The sequence below is a fragment of the Brachycentrus maculatus genome, unplaced genomic scaffold (genome assembly GCF_059751285.1).
Source record: "Brachycentrus maculatus isolate JH-2025_06_01 unplaced genomic scaffold, ASM5975128v1 h1tg000010l, whole genome shotgun sequence".
Taxonomy (NCBI): Eukaryota; Metazoa; Arthropoda; class Insecta; order Trichoptera; family Brachycentridae; genus Brachycentrus; species Brachycentrus maculatus.
Genome location: NW_028280764.1, coordinates 1,429,221 through 1,450,544, shown reverse-complemented (window position 1 = coordinate 1,450,544; position 21,324 = coordinate 1,429,221).

Sequence of the window (21,324 nt, the reverse complement as noted above, 5' to 3'; positions counted from 1 at the left end):
AATATTACTGTGTAAAATCACTGTTATTTATTTTCACCCCCCTGGGAATTGAACCCGGGACCTCAAGCACTGTAGCTAAACTAACGCTTACCATAACACCACAGAGGCAGACACGGAGGTCTGTCCTTTTGATATATAGATAATGACTAACAAACGAACTCTTATTGGCTTAAATTAATACAATGAAATGCGTAATGTATGTAAATTTATAAACTATTAAAAATATTTTTTTACCGCTATCTTTAATAATCGAGTATTATGTTTTATAGTATTATACATGCTTTTTAACTCGATCGAATTGGTATTAATACTTTTAAAGCTGCAAATTTAAATATCACGCATTTTACTATTTTTACCTCTTGATCGCCCCCCCCCCCCCCAATCAAATTAAATCGTCTATTTGAGGGATTATATCGCCTTTGTTGAGAATCACTAATCTAGCACAGAGTAAACTGGTACATAGCAATGTTCGTTTAATTTTTATCCGGTTTAAAAACAAATATTGTGTTAATATGTAAATATGATGAGAAAGGATGTGATTAATTTAACGCAATTAACTACAGCTACACATACGACCAAGTTTTGTGAGATTATATTCATAAACTAAATGTCACGGTTCACGTACAAAAATACAAGTATTAATATATAATACATACTTAACCCTATTAATTTCAAATCAAGCTGCAAGAAATACGCATGCAATAATATTTGGCACACTTTTTTTGTCTTATATATTTGCTAAAATTTTCCTTAGACAAAATATTTTTGTGCCATTGATTTGATATCTATCATCAAATTCACTATTCACTATCATCAAATGTTGGGAAAAAATAGTGTCTACCTGAAACATTACAAACAAGTTTAAACGAAACAGTAAAATACAAACATATTTCGTTTTTAATTAAAATGTTGTGTAGGTAAATACAATTTTTAAAAAATTGCCAGCTCCTTGTACACATTTCATCTTCTTACCCTTATCTGAACCAAATTGTGCATAGGGCACTGCATCGTACTTATATGAAGGCAAGGTAATCGATCACTCCTGCGCTTCAGGGACTAGTCAAGGGTAATATTAAATGAATATTAGAGTGTGATATTTATCACTCGTAGGTAGGTACTTATTTTCATACCCCCTCGGAAATCGAACCCAGGACCTCCAGCACGGCAGTTAAACTGTTACTTCACGGAGGCGGACAAATAGGTACACAAACAATAATATTATAATCTTGTCGTGGCCATCAAGTAAAGTCAAGCCTTCCTATTTCTTTACCTTCTAAACTTGCTATAAACCATTTGACGATTTTGCATATTTGCGTTTTTGTCTCATCCTTGAAAATCAATTTTCAAAGCTAATGAAGATTTTTTTCTTCAAACGCTTTTCGTTAATCGTTCAGTTACTCTTCATCTTGCCATTCAGCTGCACGTAAAACATCCATTAGTACTTACTTACATACGCTATATTGTAGTTAAGAGTTCCAGCTGCGAGGCCAAACATTATTTTATTAGTAAGAAACGTTAATCTGAAAGTCACAATTAAAAGTCCTCGTAACAATCATGATGTAAACATTACTGCTTAGCGTAATAAATGAGTTATAATAAATTTGTGGTTAAATCAAAAGACGAAACTGAGGGAAGGGATTATATTGAAATGTATTTTTTGTCCTAGAATCCTTAATTGACGCCGTTTTCAATTCAATTTTCAGCATAGTAATTATTCCATTGACAATAATTAATAAAAGGCGTAGGATGTTTTTTTTAAATGTCTTTAATTATTGGAAGCCATTATTTTCTTACTAAGAGAGCTATAGATTTGTGAAATAGCGAGGTGTCATTTTTTTAAACCAACATTTCAGAGTTTGTTTTGTTTTAAATACTTAAATACTCGAAGAATATAGATTGGTATAACCGGCAATAAATAAAATCATAAAAACTGTATTATAATTCATTAAATTAACAACAAAGATTCAAGCAAATATGCATTTTGTTTTATTTGATTTATAACCTGAAAGTGCTATATGCAGTTTTAATAATAAGAATAGAAAAGGTAAATATGAAAAAGCACATCGCAAACATCCAAACCAATTGAAAATAACTCTTTCTTGAATTTATTTTCCAATTTACTTCGAATCGAACTCGTAACGCCAGTATTGCAGTCGAGAGTCTACCTAACTATGAACGATGAAGCCCGTCAAATGAAAAAATTAATTTAAAATATCCTCACTTACCTTACATACAAATAAATTCAAATATTTAAAAATGTTGAAGAATGAAATATTACGTCTAAATAATAATTTCCCATGCAATCTTCAGCCCCTATGTCTGCATACTGTAACCGTCGGAGATATAATACGAGACCAGCTATAAACTAAACAATAAAATCCCAATTATTTATCTTGATGAAGAAAAAACGGCAAAAAAACTCATGTGGGGAGATACTACTAAAAAACGTTCAACGGAGAGAAGTAAATTAAGGCAACTCATTGATTGAAGTTATTGTACTTTTTTGTAAATTAAATAAACAATGATTTATTGTTCAGAAACAAAAACTCGAAGGCAATTAAAACACTGTATTTTAAATCGTATGAAATATTCATCGAGTCAAAATTAATAATGTATTTATACATTATCTGATTTATTAACGCTATTCCTACCCAATGATGCTTAGGGCACTGCATCTAATCAACTCGGTGTTATTTCAATAGTTTATTGCACTGGATTAATTTAATTTCAATAAATATTAAAAGGAAAATAAATACGGTAGAACCTCTTCTAACGAGCATAATTCGTTCCATCATGGTCGTTAAGCGAAATTTGAAAAAAATTTATCGTAATTGTTTGGTTAAATTATTTATTATTTATAAGACGTACGGTAACGAGCAAGACAAAAAATGTACGTACTTAACTACACTTTTCCAGATATACGTAAACAAATTTCATTAATTTCATTTTTTCTTTCATTAATTGATTCTAAGTCAAATCTATCCATTTTAGGGACACAACTCTAAAATTTAGAATTAGCTTCATATACGGTGTTTGAATGATGCGGAATGCATCAAAACACGTTTTACAATACATTTTAAGATAAAGTGGTATTTACTAAGTGAAACATAAGTTTAAAAAAGGTTTCTTCTACGTGAATTAATAAACAACATTTTACATTTCTGAATTAATTTTGCAGCTTAGATAAAGGTAACATATCCATTTATGAATAATAAATGTAAGGCAGGTAATTAAATTCGGTAGGCTTATCTACCAGGAATACAGCAAGTTATGATTATGTAACGATTACCCCCCCCCCACTCTGTGTATCTATGTGAAATGAACCATTAGTGTAATGGCCTGCGTCTAGGATTTCGTGCATTTATGCGACCGAATATGACAGCGACAGAGAATGAAAATATCATAAAAAAACAACAGCAATTAAAAAAATCGTACCCGCACCTCGTAAACCCTTGATGAGACATATAAATGAGAGGGGCTGGGGGTAATTATCGCTTACACATCCAGCCAAAAGTTCGGGGATGTACATTTAAAAATATTATTATATTGTAGATAGATATCATAGACTTTAGGTAAACATTCGATGTTTACCCTTAATGTTTAATGTTTAATAGCTATTATGAAAATTGATAATAATAATAATCAGTTTGGATAATTTACAGTGCCGTTTTACTGAAATCTACATCAAGGAAGGATATCATTATACATCAAGTAAAACTTTCTTGGGGCGATTAAGCTCCACGTGTGAAATAAAAAAATTACAAATGTTTTAGTTTTTTTTGCTTTTAATAATAAATTGGGATAATTTACAGTGACATTTTAGTAAAATCTACATCAAGGGAGGATGTCATTTTAATAAATAAATACTAAATAAGAAATAGATTGAGCTCCAAGTGTTAAATAAAAATACTACAAATATTTAAGTTTTTTTTTGGGGTTTATTTTAATTTTAGGAAATAGTTATTATATATTCCTTCAAAATAAATATTTTTTGCAAGGACTGTTCAAGTATTTCATTTACGTAAAATCATTGTTCTTTTATCCTTAATGAATCGCAAAATAATTTATAAACTATTTGTACAGTAAAGTAGCGATGATAAATTTTATATATGTATTTTTTATTAATCCGTTGTAAAAGTAAAAAAAAAGTCTTTATTAACATCATTATGGGTGTGTCCAAATTCTTCTTCACAAATCTGAATTTCTCCACTTAGGGTAAGTTAATTTTACATAACATCTCAACATATATGAAGAAGAGTATGGAAGTCTGGGTAGTTACAGGGCTTATGCCCTGTCATATTCTTCCTCATCTATGTTGAGATGTCAAAATGATTCATTATTAAAACCGTCTAGTAATCGTCTAATAAATGCAATGAATAGAATGTAAAGCTTTCAAATTGTAAACCTTCGTAAACAATTTTTTTTAATGCCGTACATGATTTTCAGTCGCATGTATAGCGCAGTAGTTACAGCAGTATAAAAAACAAGTGATGGGGGAAATGCAGTCAGGGTTGTTGGGGATTCATTAACTTATTACTTTCTGTTGTCTGAGAAGCACTCAGAAAAAAATCCTAACGAAAATATTGCGGTGTTTTTATAAAACAAATAAAGGGAGCACGAACTGTCTGACGAACAACTGGTATAAAAACAAAATAACAAGATAATAAAAAAATATATAAAAAAATATAATAATTTTTTAAATGTAAATTATAATATATAATTATTGAGTCCTAGTTCCAGCCGTAATGTATGGAAGCGAAGCATGGAGTTGGCAAAAGAAGGATAAAAGTAGACTGAATGTAGTAGTCGAAATTCGTTCTCTCAGACGAATGTGCGGCAAAATGTTATATGCTCGGATTGTGATATTAAGAATGAATGCAAGGCAGAGACAGGTTTTATCGATAATAATAAGAATGGTGTATTATGGCATGTGAATGGTTTGGGCATGTGAATCGAAGGAGAGAAGAAAAAATAGTAAAACAAGTTTAAAAGGCGTATGTGGTTGAAGCAGAGGAAGTTCTAGGAGTATATGGCTTGATCAAGTATTTCAGATACTTGAAAGCGGTCAGGTCAGGATTCAGAATATTCGGCGGATATGTATGAGGATATGCATATGCATGAATGTGGAAGAGGTGAAGATTGTTTGGAAAGACGTTCGGCGTTCTATTTTCTCTGCCTACCCCTGCGGAGAAGCGGCGTGATACCTTCAATTGAATCACGTCAGGAGTAATGAAAACAATTATCGAATTTCTGCACATTTAAATGTTTATCAAGCAAAATGATTATTCCAAGGCTATGATGTGCATGTGCAAAAATAACCTGTCTGACGTTTTGAAAAAAAATATTTGAAAATATTAAAAAAAAATTCAAACCGAGACTTATGTTACCGAGACTATTCGATATTTTTATAACATAACTACGCAATAATTTATAATAATACCCCCTATCTATTAATAATGTACCCATATAAGCTACTTTTGGTTTTAGGTTAGGTAAACAATAAAATATTGACAGTTTATATAACCCACAATAAATTTCAAAAAGTACTTATCACATGAAAACATTTTTTTCATAATCTAATGATAGTAAAACTTCGATGATATAGTGAATCTAGTGCAATGAAATTGATCGTTTTATATTTTTATATCGCAGATAAAAATGAAGAAGCCTTTACTGCCTCCCAATAGACTTTTATATTCTGTCGATAATTGTATCGCCATTATTGATTTTTGATTGGAAGTTTTCACAGAATTATAGACCTCGGCGTAATTTCACGGCTTTACAGAAACCATAAAGTTGATTTTCAGTATGTGTATACCTCTTTTGACAGCAATTAATATATTGTATCTGAAATTACCTAATGTACTCACTTAATATAAGAACCGTAAAATTAATGCTATGTGACGTCTTTGGATGATTTATTAGTGCCATAGAAAATATTTTCCCTCGAAAATATGTAGGTACGCTTATTTATTTGTGACCAAACCAACGTTATACATAATGTTACATAGTATATGTTACATTATGTATGTTAAATGTAACAATGTCCGCCTCCGTAGGGTAATGGACAGCACGCTCGACTTTCGTACTGGAGGTCCCGGTTTCGATTCCCAGGAAGGGTCAAATAAATATAAGTGATTTTTTCACTCATATTTATTCAATAAACCCTGGACTGGTATCTGAAGCGGAGGGCTGATCACCTTTTCTTTATGTTAATGATCAAGACAACACTGCGTTTATTTGATGCAGTGCCCTATGCACCATTGGGGTGTGGATGAGGGTTTGAATGAAATGAAATAAATTTAACAGTACCATATAATACTTTGATGAAATAAAATACTTTATTTTTTGATCCACTCACATTGTGAGTGGATCAAAAAACAAAGTATTTTATTTATCCAAATTATATTTCAATGATCCACAAAGTTAATGCTTTAAATATTAAGAATATCATAAAATACTTATTGTGAAGGAAATTACAATTTCATTTATGTTTTATACTTTGACAAAATTATGAAACTTTAATGAATGTCTTATAAAAAAAATAATGTGTGTGAAAAAAATAATAATTGTGTTTTGAACCGAATGATAAAGGTGTTAAAATGGTATAAAGTTATATTATGTCATATTATATTGCACGTAATCATCAAAGGCAAAATAGAAAATCGGCGAAGTGTAGGCAGAAGACTGATCTCCCGGCTTCGGAATACACGAGATTGGACGGGGATCAAAAAAGTTGTGGCACTGTTTAGACTTGCCTAAGATAGAGACTTATATTCTCAAGTACATTGGAGGGATCTGACATGGTATATGAAGAAAAAGAAGATCCAATATACCTAAATCAATTCAATATTTCCCCGGACTGGTACCTGAAGCGAAGGGCTGATCACCATTCCTTCATGTGTTAACGACCAAGATAACACTGCGTTTATATGATGCAGTGCCCTATGCACCATCGGGTACGGATGAGGGTTTGATGAAGAAGAAGAAAATAATTCACTGCTCCTCAGTACATATTGGCAAAATTTATTTTATTAAATTTAGTGAGTTCACGACTAACGATTACTCCTGTATATGCGTATTTAATTCTAGTTTTAATCCAACTCGCGCCGATTCTTTTATGGATTTGTTTTCCAGAGAGTGCTGATGTGGAGATAGCTATAATACTGGATTAGTTCACAGCGGACGATAAGCTCCGCCACACAACTCCACTGATTAGTTGAAGCAATGATTAGATCACTCGTAATAATCATAACATGGTCTCGTCTCTTCATTGACTCGTTTGATTATGTACCTACGTCTGATGTTGTACAGCCTTACACTCGTTTGGATAGTTGAAGCAATATCAAATTTAGAATTATTAAAAAAAATGCATTGAAATATGTAGTTAACGAGATAGAATATGCAATAATTTCATAGAAAAATGAAGGATGGCATTTTTCGATATGGGTATTAGACAGCATATAAAACGAAACAGGTTTTTTTTGTATGGTGACATATCGCTCACTCCTTTCAACAACGTCATTTATAAAAAAAAAACTTGATTTTTCAGAAGATCGTTTTTAAAGTTTAAAAATATAATAAAATGTTTCGAAAATAAATATCAAGTAACTTTTTGAATTTTTTACTGTGCAACAGATTTTTTAGGTACTACTGAGTGTGTTTTCTCCATTTGAAAAATATTTAGTATATATATATATATATATATATATATATATATATATATATATATATATATATATATATATGTATATATATATATATATATATATATATATATATATATATATATATATATATATATATATATATATATATATATATATATATATATATATATATATATATATATATATATATATATATATATATATATATATATATATATATATATATATAAATAATTAAACAACACCTTTTCTTCAAAATGCAAAAACACCACTTTCCGCCCTGTAGGGGGTAAATATTATGTTGAAAATATGCCGCTTTTGCTGGGATATAGGACATTTTCTGGGCATTCCGAAAACATGCACAAATGAAAATTGACGATTTTTGATATACAATATGACGTTGATGAAAGGAGTGAGCGATATGCGTATAAAAGGTAAAAAAAATAGTAGTTCATTTGAATGTTTCGGTTCAGTTTTGTTCTTGATAGATCGAAATCGTACGTAGGAACTTTTATTTTTTGATTCACCAGCATTTATTTGCATTACGAAATTTATATCAAGGGCACAATAGCAGAATGCATTAAGACGAACAAACATGTTTCGGGATAGTATAGTGAAGTTTGTTCTAGGCGTTATTGCACGCATTTCTTTTTTTTCAATGAAATTAAGGCATATCAATTCTAAAAAGTGTACTTTTGGGTATTATGTACATATGTTTACCCAAAATCAGACTCTTTACAATTTACAAGTAATATATATTTTTTTAAATTAAGGAGTAATTTGTAAGAATGCCTACAATGAACTTATTTCTATTTAACTGCATTGTGTGGTACCTGTATGATTCAATGCATTTTTCAATTCAATTCAATTCAATTTATTCAATAATTAATACATACATTACAAACTAACATTTAAGGCGTATACATTAAAAAAAAATTAAAAAGTAAGCAAGAAGACTCTTGTTTAATGTGTAGAAGAATCCCGCTTCGGAAGACTCCTTCGGATACATGGAACAGATCAATATCCAATGTGATATTGTTCAACATAGCGGTAGCTCTTCCTACAGGCATAACCATCGGCAGGTTGGTCCTGTGTATAGGAATGTGAAACAATCTATGCCGACGCAGTCTTAGGTAACTATCGGGAACATACAGACCAATGCTCCGGATAATTTCAGGATTATCAATAAAACCGCGCAACAATCGAAAAAAATGCGTAACCAAATACACATTCCTTCTAGTCTCTAAACTATTGTAGCCAAGCATACCCTGGAGAAACTCGGTTGGGTAGAGCCTCGTTATGTATGTCCTATCTACAAAGATAGTATGAACTTCTGAAAAAATTGGGATATAATGAACTTCTGGTCAAATGATGTTGGTATTTTTATCACTCAGTTATCGATCCACACTGTCAAGAAAAAAGAATCAAAAGGATTATGAATTGTTCAATAAATTATTCACGAAAATAAATTCATTTTTAAGGAGTTTACATATGTTCGTCAATTAAAGTAAAAAAACTCGATTCCCGTACATCAATTATCAATTTTTATTTTTTTTAAGCTTGTCTCGTGTATATATGTTACTCCATTTCCGCCAAGCCTGAATTTTTTCTACGCACACTAACCCTCTATGTTGTTTTCTAACCCGGAGAAAATGAACTCAGATGAATCAAGAGTGAAATAATTAACAGCGGGATGTAATCTTTCATCTCAAGCTGTCGATTTATTGTTCTCGTACGTTAACAATTCGAGTTGATCATAACTCGAGATAAGGAACAGAAGAGGGGTGAATTGTGGCTAGTATAACTTCCCTAATAACTATAAAAACTGATGAAACTGGCGTAATTAAACTGAATTGGATTGTAGCACGGGCGACGATTGTTTTACTTTAATCAACGTTTTATTAATATCGTAACTCATTCAGAGCTTTTTAAGCAACTGAGAGATTAATTGAAAGATAGAAACATATCATAAAAGTAATTGAGTATGAAATATCAATCAATTCTTGTTTGTACAACACAACTTTCAAATAGTACTTGTTTATGTAATCTTTTTTCTAGCGAAATTATTTTTCCGTATTAAGTATATCTAAGAGGTTTTTGTATGAAAAAGTAAAGATAGTTAAGGATAAAGAAAAAAATTACAATTTATTTTCGGTTATTCGGAAACTACACCAAGTTTGTAGTTGAGTGTTTGCCCAATTATGAAATATTTGTGTTTGTGTGCACAATAATGCACGAGGATGTACCAATCATTTCTTGAATGTTTTCTGCAGATACTTTGTGGCACATTTTATAAACTTAATTAACTTTGTTTAATTAATTTTATACGTTTACTTTGTAAAATTAATATTTTTTATTTATTTTTAGTTTTAAGTTTATTTTATCATTTATGATTGAATTATTTTTAGTTTTTTTACTTTGATTAATTAATTTTGGGGTAACTATGCAATGAATAATAAAAACAACACTTAGGATTTTTACGGAGTGAGTGGAAGTTTTTGGTGAGAGTATTTTAATGTTTTTTAATTAAAATAAACCCTGATAATAACAAGGTTCTTGTCGAAACCGGTAGGTTAAATTGTATTGATAAAAAAAGTGGTGAAAACAAAGTTAATCAATATTTTAAAGTTCTATAAAATCATTAATATTTTGTATCACACTAAAATTACAATGAATCCACAATTAATTAACCTATCTTTACAAATGTTTCGTTAAGTAAAAACAGAAATTCTCTCAATCAAAAAACATCTTTCTCTCCAGGTGTGATTTTTTCATATTTCTTTTACGGAATCATTAACTCCTTGCGTCGGGTCATTTACTCCAACTTGCGGAGAATGTGGAACCGAGAAACCTTTATCAAAGCCTCTACTTTCACGGATTTGTAAACATTTATGGCCGAGGCTTAGTTTTGTTCTTCTGCTACCCTGTATTTACCCTTTTTGGGGAAATTGAGATAAGAAAGCAAAAATAAGGTTCTCAAAAGGCGATAGGCGTGTAAATAACATTTTGAAATAAAACAATTAAAATACAAAATAACAATAACCTAAAAAGTTAAATTATTGATGGTGTAAGTATTAAATACTCTTATAGTAAATATTCTTATTCTTATACTCTTATATAAATTGAAATATGGTGAGTAATTGGGAGCATTTGAAATGTGACGTTGTTTACCTGTATGCTGGTTTAAAATAATGAAAACCATTTCAAACTTTAACTTAATAACAGACTCAATAAATGCTTAACAAACCTACAAGAAAATACAATGCTTAACTTACCTATGAGTGCAGCCAGAATTCATAAAAATGATACATAAATTTAAACATTTTATCGTTAAACTGTCCGCTTTTAATTTGACAGTTCAAACACCCTTAAATTAATATATTTGAAACAAATCTTTATCAATGAAAGTAGCTAAAAAATATTATCTTCTAGATTTTAAGTTTATCTGAGTATTTATTTATTTCTCAAACCAAACTAATCATTAAGAAAAAGTTTTGAGCAACTCCTTTCTCGAAAATTCGGCCTTTTTAGGATATCTGGACCATCTGTTTGGGAGGTCTTGCATTCCCACACTCAAAGGTGTTTTGCCCGTTATAAAAATAAGAAACCTCGGCGGTAAAGATTTCCTCTTTCCTATTCTCGCTGTTCTTTATTTATTCTTAACTGAAACAAATACTGTTTGTTATAATAAGTATAAAAAAAAACTAGAATACTACTAAGATGTTTGAAATAACCGTAATACACTAACATTATCAATACAAAAGTTAATTCGGTAAATAATTAAAATCTGTTTTTTTTTTACTTACCATATATGGGTTCCACATCTTCTCCTCATACTATATTTAATAAAAAAATAATGTTTCAATGCTGCAGAAAAAATCTCCTACATCTTAAATATAATATTGTCATTAAAACCGATAGGATAACATTGAAATCGATTTAGAAAATTACCAAATATCGATAAATCGTTATTTCTAACGACTGATTCTCGTATATTGATGTTTTTTTAAAAAATTATTATTCATAGATACTTGAAAAATTATTTACGTTTTTTCTTGATCTCTTCAAGGGTGGAAAATCCATAAATAGTCGATTAAGAAATTTAAAAATATATTATCAGTAAATGTTGGCCAGAAACGGTATACAAAGTATTTTATAAATTAATCTCCCTTTCCCATTATCCCAATCACTTGGCCAGTTAAAAAAATATATATAATTGACGACATTACAAAAGTTGACAAGTTTATTTTGGATTTAAGCAGATTTAGTGGGTCCTTGAATTAAAATTTTAGATTAATTTTAAAAATTCGCGACGCAACGTGAAAATATTTCATAATTTCACATTCATGAAAATTGTATAATTTTCAGTCGTAGGAATCGTATTAGCGATCGTAAATATTTTTTTATTGACACTAAGGGTTGGACTAGCAATAAAAACGTTCCTTCCTTAATTTCGTGACATCTCTCGTCATTGCAACATTCTTCGTTAAAAAAAAAACATTTGTATATTTACATTGGGTTGCTGGATTTTAATTCTTTTTTTCAAACGAATTTTTATATTTAAAAAAAAATTGTATGTGTATATGTAAGTTTATAATTTAAGCAGCAAGTATTTGTAATATTTTAAAATAATCTCTCTCTCATAATGTACAAAAAAGAGAAATAAAATTGTTACAAAATTTAAGGCAACTGATATATATTTGAAAAATGTATTGTATTTTAGGATTGACGTTAGCAAATAAATCAAAATAAAATAGACAAGGGAAATTATAATCATTCTATCCTAATTATGATTATTTCTTATCCGTACTCAATGGTGCACAGGGTACTGTACCGAGTCGACAATGTAACTTGATCTTTAAATATGTTACATTAGGGTAATTTGATCAGTCCTGAACTTACTTGAAAATTATTATTTATTATCAAACCATATCCGCTCCCTAGGTGGAGCATATAGAGTCCACAAATTGTCTCCAGGCTTCCAGCTCCCAAGTCAGATCCGCGTCCCGAAGTTCTGACGAGAACTGCCGACGAATTGTCAGCACTGATGCCTTGTAAAAGAGGAAAGCTTGAAAATAAACAGAATAAACACTTATACTTCTCTTGAAGCCCCAAGAATCGAATCTGAGATTATGTATAGTAACCAAATACCAGCAGTTCATATACGGAAGCTGGCTTATAGAAATATAACCCGCATGAATATGATTGGCTTCTTTTCAAGGTTTTTCTTCTATTTGTCAATAATATTCCTTTATGTCGCATCAGCATGCCGGTATAATCGGGAAAATGTTTTCCATTCACTTGTTACATGATTTTTTGTCTTATATTATTGGATTGTTGGGTAATATATCCAAAATAAAACACGTTTTCTTGGATTGAATTCTACATTTGTGTATGTATACGTGACGCGTTTCGTCTTCTTAGGACATTATCAAACACTTTGGGGTGTTTGATAATGCCCTAAGAAGACGAAACGCGTCAAGCATACATAAATATACATAAATAAATGTAGAACTCAATCCAAAAAAACGTGTTTTATTTTGGATATATTACCCAACAATTCAATTTGGAATTCTACCAACTGTCTGCAGTCACAATAAATAAATTATATTATTGGTTTTGTGATATTTTTTATTCATTTATGTTAAAAAGTGATAAAACACATATAAATCTGTTTTTATACAAATACATTTTTTTTACAAATACAATTTTTTGTCTCTTGAAATGACAGGAAATATCGATGTACGTACATACCTATTTGTAATTCTTCTGTAGTTACGGCTGCCTTGAGGGTAGTATGATTGCGAAGCTGAGGGTGGTAGGTATAAGTAAAGTGGGAGTAAGAACAAGTGAGGGTAAGCAGTGGAGGAGAAGAAAGGGAGGGCTACTGATAGTGTGCACTGTGACGGTCATAAATCAGGCGCGATACGAGACCAAGACAGGCGTGAACGCATTTCAAATGTTTGCTTTTGAGAATCCAAACATCTGTCGCTCTGCCAGGGGCGCATTTACCACAATCTTAAAAAACTTTTTTTAAATAAATTTTAAGCCTTGTACCCGTTTGATGCGGAATTGTTAGATGTTTTTATGATGTTTTAATTAAAGTTCTCAATCATGTTTGCTTCTTTTACAAGGTATCAGGTTTCAGCCGGCCATTGCAGAAAATTCGTCTGCAATTTTTGTCTGAATTATGAAACACGGACTTGCTTTGGGAGAACGTCAAGAAGATGTCACCCAACAGAAGAATCTAGATGTACTTTGTGAGCTCCATATGCTTCACATAGGGAGCGGATGTGAACTGAGTACGTTAATCGTACGTGAGTACGTAAATTGCTATTACAAATGCAGATATTTTTAATATCAATATGTCAAATGTCATATTGCTGTAATTATTAAAACTAATATTTTTCTTAGAACACAGTTTTTTATGTTTGTTTCTGTATTTTATTTAATGCCTAAATTTAATTTTGCAATTGAATTAAAAAACAGAAAGCTTTTTTGTTGACTCGCAACTTATTCGATTTCTCTGAAATATTTGGTAATCCCATATCAAATATTTGATTTAAATCCATCCTAGGGGTGTAAAAGCGATAATATTTCATATTATTTCTTTGTGATGCTATCGGAAAACTATGTTTTAAATTTACGCAGCTATGTTGTCAGATCAATTACTTAGTATATTGGAATAAAGGCATAAAAAGATGAAGTTTCAGAAGTAGTAGACTTTTTTCAGCCACTTTGCCACACTTTTTTTAATACCATGTATATTCACAAGCGAATATAATAACAATATATCAAAGAATGTTTTTTTTTATATTTGTATAATATATTTGGTTGAAAATGCATAGGTAAAAATAAAATAAAAATACGTAAGTATAAAAATTAATACGTTACAAATATGTGAAACGGAAACAGTCAATAAAAACGTAGGTAAAAACTGAGCGAACATATTTCTGAATATGTGCATTTACAAAACCCCCTAAATACGTCCCTGGTGATATTCTGTGTTTGAGTGATCCAGAGTTGATGATTGTTCACTTATTTTACGGGGAAATCGAATAATGATTATAATTCCCTTTATTGTGTTCCGATATAATATTATGTGAGTAATTGTCAACGCTTTATGCTCGTGTCACCCATCCTCACAAATAATCCACCATTTTATCACTAAACTCTTTATATGACACGGTTTCATTTCCTAAACATGAAGAAATTATCTCCTGTGAACTGTTACGATTATTTCTGTTTTATTATGCGTCTTAATAAAAAGAGATAAAATTGATTTCATGTAATTCAGATTATATAACGTTAATGTTATATTACCATTATAAGGGTTGTAATATTTTGGAAAAAAACAGATGCATCATAAAAATTAATTTTACCGTGTTACAAGCAATTAAGCCACAAACTAATGTTGGTTAAATTACTTTTTCACTTTTTATTTTTAGGATATAAAATAAATATACTCGATGATTTTAAGTGTCGTTAATTTTATTTTTTAATCGACGACGACGAAATGGAGCTGGAATAAATATTTGGTTGCTGTACCCTTATCAATCTTAATTCCTTCATTTTATTAATTGTTAAATTTAGGTTAGTAAGCTTTGATTCAAATTTCGACAATTACATTAAAACACAAGTATTTTTTTATACCAAACCCTGAAGTTCTACTTTTGATTATATGTGATATTTTTTCATATGGTAACAATAAATTTATGAAAGTATTAAAAACTATTCTGCTCAAATGTTATTTTTTGACTACCCAAGATAATTTATAAGTCGTTTTATTTTATTTTTATGTACATTACGATTTGCAGTTCGATTAATACATTAATACAATAATACAGATGTATTGTAAAACAAGAATAAGTAATAAAGCTAATACACGCACACATACATATATACATACACATATATGAAAAAAACAAAATACTTTTAAAAAATACCAATGGTCCTGGTATTAACTTTATAATACTACATTACTAACTACTGCCAATGAGAGGTGTGCTTTCCCAAAACTAGTAGCGTTAATTTTAAACGTAAATATAGTTAAACTTACGATTAAGGTAATTTATCATAAGAAATAAAACTAGTACAGATTTTTTTCTTCATACAGGTATGTACATATGCAATGTTAAAATTCATGTACAATATAATTATTTACGATTACCGTAGATAATTTTAACGTAGAGATTCCAGCTTCTATTGATTGATAATAGCAGCATCAAACGGTAAAAAATATTGAGAACGTGATACATATAAAACATGTACAAATATTCTCATCCATATTTTTTTGAAGTCGAAAAGCGGCGCAGGGAATGAGGTATCGATTCGGCGAGCGAAATCTTAAAGCGACCGGTAAGTGAGTAATCCTGGCAGTGAGAATAATATCCTGGTGGGAGAATCCTCTCCTTCCATCAGGTGGCGGCTCATCCATCTCCTGGTGACAGAAGGATTACTCTCGTCGCTCTCTCTCCCTCTCTCCTCAGCCTCCGCCGCATCTCGAGAGAGCTCCCTCTCGCCCACGGACCGGCGACCAATATCAAAACCAGGTTATCTGAAACAAGCAAGTATTGACGAAAGTGAGGAACATTGATTACTGACCACATCCAAATTTTAGAAAATATTAAATGGGCTAACTTTGGGTTGCACATATTATTGTAATACACACACATACAGCGCACGAAGGAGTACGCCCTTGTGAAAATTGTGCTAAATTATTTTATGAAGTCTTATGGCAGAAAATGTTTTGAAAGTGAAACGAAATCATGTTAAATATTTTTTCTCTTAATTTAACGCTAATACAACACTTCATAGTGTGATTAATGTACTTTGCTTTGAAAATTTCATGTTAAAAAAAATACAAAACATAAACCGCTGCAGCGGTCAAAGCCAACAAAAGTTTATATATTTTCATATTCTTCTTTTTCTTCTCACCTTTATACACACCAAATGGTGCATAGAGAACTGCATCATATTGACGCAGTTTTGTCTTGATCGTTACATACATGAATACAAGGCGATCACTCGTGCACTTTAGGGACTATTCCAGGGTAATATTAAATAAATATAGAGTGTAAAATCACTAATTAAAAATGGATAGATATTACCACAAAGTGACTGCCGAATCAATTAATTCATAACTATTATTTCGGATGTTTATGAATACGAAGAGATTTTTTTTAAAAATATGTATATACTTTGTTTGTATTTATGTTTGTACGTTATATCTGATATTCTTACCAAGTAAAAGTGACTCAATTATGTTTTGTTTTTAAAATCCCATGAAAACATATTATTGGATTTTTAAAGCTAAAACGAGTTAAATTTTTAATTTAAATTCCATAGGGTACCGTTCATTGAATCATCATATAAAACGATTGAATTACTTTGATAGACAAAAATAATACGAAATCTAATGGAAAAGTAATAAATGCCCTGCAGGAATATCGTCGAGAGTTCTATCTCGACATTTTACCGTAGATCTCCGCTGGAGTAAATAAAGTTCGGAGACTGCCGAGAACTCATCTTTCACGGTTCTGGTACCTACATCTGATGGGTTTTGATTGCTTTTCCCTTCGCTTTCAATCTTCCTTCTTCAACTCACAGCTAAAGAAAATATGCGAACGCGGTAGTGGATCTCCTACAGTAACTACAAACAATAATACAGTAAAAGTAATGCATTATACGTAATATAAAAGTACTGTCGAATGATCTTTATAAACAACAAGGCTTGAATTATTTTTTCAAATTCCATCTGAATTATCTTCAGCAAAATTTCTTTTAAACCATTAAGCATTCCATATTTTACTTGAAATAAAGCGATAAGGGAATAAAGGAAAACATAAAGAAGATTTGTATAAAGTAATGGAAAAATATTACCTCGAAAACGTCTCCTTAACATTCGCAGGGAGATGCGTAGGCGAATGGTAAATAATTGAGATGATTCCTTTTCAACATTTTATATAAACATTCTAACAGGCTCCGCAAAGAGAAAGGTACCAAATTTCAGCACGTGATATTTAAATTTATTTTGCAAATATAAAATAACAAACCGTTGTTTATATACGTCTGTAATTCCGTCCCATCTCGGGCCGTAACCCCTTTCGGGGCATAAAGCATTCTGTTCATTTGTTTATTTTCTCAGCGGAGTCGTAATTTTTACTAACAAAGGTGTATCCGTCTCCCTCTTGCATGACAGTGTTCAAAAGCTTTTGAAAAACCCATCGTAAATGGCTAAATTGTGATGCGCGAATAGGCTGCCAGGGGCATGTTACAACAGCCCCCAGCGTGGATGCTGGCAACATTGCGCTAAATCGGTAGGTGAAATGTAACCTTTAATCCTTTTTAACAAACTGTACGAGGACTTGTATTTTCTTATCCTAATGTTGCACAAAGAAATTATTTATGTTTAAGTGAGAATTTTTGAAATTTATGATTTTCTTGCAGGTCAAACTGGACGATTTTGTAAGAAAAAGAAATGCAAAAAGTCTTAAATCAATAATAACTGATTAAAAAATATAAGCCTTTGTTTGAAGGAAAAGATTATGAAAACAGCTTTTATAACAATAATTTTAATTGATTAAATGTCTTAAAATCGTCTACTATTCATATCGTTTAAAAAAATTATGTGTACTCTGATATAATAGCAATATAAAGCAAGTGAATGAGCAGTAAAATTTACACTTTACAGCCTGTGTTAAAATAATGTACAGATATAGGTACCTACTTAGATAAAAACATAATTTTACAATACCTACATATTCAGGAGGATAATCATGAAGAGCTTTTAATTACTTTTATACCCAAATCCTTGTAATCCTCGTTATGAAATTAAGTAACTATGAAGATGTATAATGATATTAGCAATAAAGGATATACCCAATTCTTATGCAAATGAGAATGTCGAAGTGCGCCTGTTGGCCCTTACAATATATACAAGACGATAGTTCCTTTTCGCCTTCTTCTAAGTACCTCAGTTAGTAGCCCCATTGCAAGAAAAGCTTAAACAAGGAGATGAACACGATAAGTTTGGAGTAATATTTCCTCTGTGGGATATTCAGCTCTGCAGAATAAATATTTGCTTTTAATCGTCATTCACTTTCGTTTGAATGAGGCTGAAACGATACGGCGAAAGAAAATATTCCTCCAGTTTAGGAAATTACCATAAGAATCGTCCCCCGTTGGTTTGTTATTTGTTGAACTTTATGGCGGGTAAGACTTTATATGTGTAGGTGCTGCCTCCCATTTGTACACACATCATGCTGTAAACGTCACTTAATTTTTTTAAACTAATTTTTTATGTTTAGGTAAATTTATTATTTTTTTTCTTTAATAATATCTAATATAACTATCTCATTCATATTTCATATCGTTTTCCTATCTACTCTTCAACGGTAGATTATCGAAAATGACAGTAAAGTATTTATCGTTTTGTTTAAGTCAATTTTCTAGAACGTAGATTCTTAAGGGAAGTCTTTAGTCATGGAATTTTTTTTAACACCATGAAATAAAATAAAAATTGGTGATATTAACATCATCTTTAAAGGTGATGTTAACATCACTATCGTACATCTCCCAAAGTTTCGCATACGTTGTTTAATATTTATACTGCCTACATATCGCTCACTCCTTTCATCAACGTCATATATAAAAAAACTTAATTTTTCAGCAGATCGTTTTTAAAATTTAAGAATATAATGAAATGTATTAAAAATAAATTTCAAGCCACTTATTGAACTTTTTACTGCGCAACAGATCGTTTTAGGTAAAACCTGAAGGTTTTTTCACCATTTGAAAAATATTTAGTATATTTAAAAAAATAATTTAGCAATACATTTTCTTCAAAATGCAAAAACAACACTTTCTGCCCTGTAGCGGGTAAATATTAAGTTAAAAATATGCCTCTTTTGCTGAGATATAGTACATTTTATGGGCATTACGAAAACATGCACAACTGAAAATCGACGATTTTTGATTTATGACGTTCTTGAAAGGAGTGAGCAATATGTCACCATATACTTTGATATATATATATATATATATATATATATATATATATATATATATATATATATATATATATATATATATATATATATATATATATATATGTACAATTAAAATTGGTGGTATTTACAAAGTAATGTTTTTTTAATGGATTGATATTACAACAAATTCACCGCCAACAACAAATAAATATTGATTGAATCAAAACTATTGTTGTGTTGTTGCCTTTTTATATTGGGCAATCGATATTCCACTCCTTTATCCTCAAGTCTAACCGAGGTGGTGCCTTATGGAACACCTGGGTTAAAATTAAGGATAAAAGAAAAGAAAAGATTTATTTTTTCCAATTAAAAACATAATTTATAAAAACGTTACATTTTATCAATTAAAACATAATTATCAGTCACTTGACGACAGGTCAAATTTTACATATTTCAATTAAGGGAACAATAAAATATTTGTTAAAAGCGGGAAAGCTCATTACAATTTGTATAAAATAATAGTCAATTTCATCCGTAATAAAACACTGCAATAATCCTTTATCTCGACTGGAAAATTAATTTTAATAAACGAGTTTCATTTGTTTAATTTAGATGACTGGGAAAGCCCTTTAAACGAAGAAAGGTTGCAGCGCTGAGTAGCCGGTGGGAAAACGTTATCAATAAAAACATAATAAAAGCAATGAAAGACGGTTTAAGCTCACATAAAAGCAAACACAGTGAATACGCAAAGCTTCATCTCGGAACAAAATTATAAAAGCAGAAAACAAACAGCAAAAACAACTGCATGATTGTGCTGAAGTACGTTAACAGGGCCTCGCAATTTGCTTAAAAAATTTAATATTTCATAATCTATGCTTATAAATTTTTAATAATTGCAGTTAATATTTGATTATCTGTGGATAACCTTTTCATTGTAATTAGATATTTTGGATAAATCAATGAGTATTAACAGAGAGCCCATGTAAGCAGTTAGAAGACAGTGTTCTTTCTTTTTTTCATTGACCTATATGGCCGATAGACGAAAAGTAATTCCCTTTTCGCAGATCTTCGCATGTACAAAAAGTCATCCAAAGCTAATCAACTATTTACTCTTTTTTTTTGAGAATAAACGTTTTAGATCATCCAATCTGTTTCAATGCAGTCCACAACTTTACTGCCCAAATACAGTTTGAATAAATTCATCGCTATCTCAACTTCTTATTATTATTAATACTGTCTGAAAATCTTCATAAATAAAGTATGCATTTTTACACACATTGACATTACATGAGAAAGTCTGGTATTTTCGTTTTTCAGCAGAACAATCAATCAAATAATTAAATTAAATTTCACGATGTACCTACATATTTTTTTAATATACGTATTACACAATAATATGAATGGAAAAATATTATATTCTTAATTTGTACGTATTAATGAATGTCCCATTGAAATTGCTTTATTAAACAACAACAACAAAAAAAACATGTATTGTATATCATAAGATAATTATGATGATATGGCATTCCAAAATATCCCTTTGTACGAGACACGCATTTACATACATACATGAAACGATTTCTTAGATTTTTTAGATTGATAAAATTAAAACCAAATTAAAATAACAACATTAATGGGCATTTAAAAATTGATTTGTCTTATAA